Here is a 2,092-nt window from a genome sequence, read left to right as displayed (position 1 = left end):
CTTTTGTCATTGTACTATATGCTATTCTGCCCTTAGGAGAATTCATGCCACACACACTTCACTGAGGTTGCTCTCATCTGCCTGGTTTCATAGGAGCAGACAAGTACACCCTTGAATTGTAATTCAAGGCCACTGTGCAGGACTACACAATATTTAGTCATCAACATGTTCAAATACTGTATATGCACAGAAATTGTGTGTGTGTGTGTGCATGTGTGTTGAGATAGCAGTGATATCCCAAAATCTGCACAAAAGAAGTTTGTTAAAAGTCAGGGGTTATGAGTTTCAAGGTGTACAGTGAAGAAAGAAGAGCAAAAAAGAATTGGTGTATTTAAACAGTTGTGTTGGCAAAGAATATTGAATATACAGTGAACTTCCAAAAGAATAAACAAATCATTTTTGGAAGCAGTACATCCAGAATGCTCCACAGAATTGAGAATGGCAAGACTTCATCTTGTTTATTTTGGACAAGTCATCTGGAAAGATCAATCACTAGAAAAAAGGCATCATGCTTGGTAAAGGGTCAGGGAAAAAGAGAAAAACCTTCTATTAGATGGACTGACACAATGGCTACAACAATGGGCTCAAATATACCAACTGTGAGGATGGTGTAGGATCAGGAAATTTTATATTCTGTTAAGGTTGGCATGAATCTGAGCCAATTCAACAGAAACAACATGTTCTAAAAACTCTGAAGTATTTTCAGCAGAGCACAGTCAAGAAAACCCCACTATGTTACAGAGGATTGATACATGGCTACTTAGATATGCTTGTTGTTGTTGTTCTTATGTGCCATCGAGTCGGACCCAACTCATAGCAACCCCTCCTTGGGTTCATGAGGCAGTATCACCATGGGAGTAGATTGCCCCATCTTCCTTCCGAGGAGTGGCTGGTGGGTTTGAACCGCCAGCCTTCTGGTTAGCAGTCAAGTGCCTTAGGCACTATGCTACCATGCATGCAGGAAATTAAAACAACCTTATACTGACTATTTCCTACTAAGAGTTCATTCCAGCCAATCATATGTTTATCTATCATGCTGGTCACTGTAGGGTTATATTCCTGCTATCATATATAATAATCCAAGAACATGCAAAAATAAAAAAAGACACACACATAAACAATACAAGACCAAGGTAGTATATGCTATGCATAGTAAAGATTCCTCCTCAATTTATTCACTGATTGGATTGTTAATTTAACAAATATTTTAAAAGCTTCTACCAAGTATCAGGCACAATAATAGACACCAGAGGTACATGAATCAAGAGAGACAAGATTGCAGCTTTCGTGGAATTCCCATTGTAATTAGGAAGGCAGGCAAAAATAAGTAAGTAAAGGAATGAATAAGTGAGATACTTTGAAAAAGGACCAAATTCCTTGATGAAAATAAATAAGATGATATACTAGACATACAAGTTCTAAACTTATTCATGGTTGACATTTTGGCCTGGATAATTCTGTGGTGTGGGGCTTTGCTGTATATTGCAGGATGTTTAGCATTTCCCTAGTCTCTACCATTAAATGCCATCACGACCTTCCTCTAGTTGTGATAACCTGAAATATTACCCCATTGAGAATCAATGTGCAAGAATGATTGGAATGGGAGTGTGGGAGTAGGGATTTTTAAAACTGGATGCCTCTTTGAGGTCTTGAAAGTGAAACAAACAAACAAACAAAACAGACAATGCTTTTGGAAGAGAACTATTGAGGCAAGGAAACAGCAAGTTGTTGCTGTTTTGTGTACCATCAAGTCAATTCTGACTCATAGTGACCCAATATGACAGAGTAGAACTGACTCATAAAATTTCTTAGGCTGTTAATGTTTACAGGAGCATATCACTAGGCCTTTTCTCCTGCATAACTACTGCTGAGTTGGAACCATTGACCCCCTGATGAGCAGCCAAGCACTTAACCAATATACCACTAGGACTCCTAGGTTCAATAAGGTTCATGTGGCTGAGGTATAGGGAACAGAAGATGGGATCAGAAAGGCAGATCAGGTAAGACATTACAGGTGACATAGAGTCTAGAGGTTTTGTTTGTTTGCTTTGATTTTTTTTTTTTTTTAAATTGTGTGTGGTGGTTATGTTTG

Source organism: Orycteropus afer, unplaced genomic scaffold (genome assembly GCF_000298275.1).
Source record: "Orycteropus afer afer isolate SDZICR_OR568_19922 unplaced genomic scaffold, OryAfe1.0 scaffold00149, whole genome shotgun sequence".
In the NCBI taxonomy this organism is placed as follows: Eukaryota; Metazoa; Chordata; class Mammalia; order Tubulidentata; family Orycteropodidae; genus Orycteropus; species Orycteropus afer.
The sequence above is the reverse complement of the archived record's forward strand: the minus strand, read 5'-3'. Positions refer to the sequence as shown.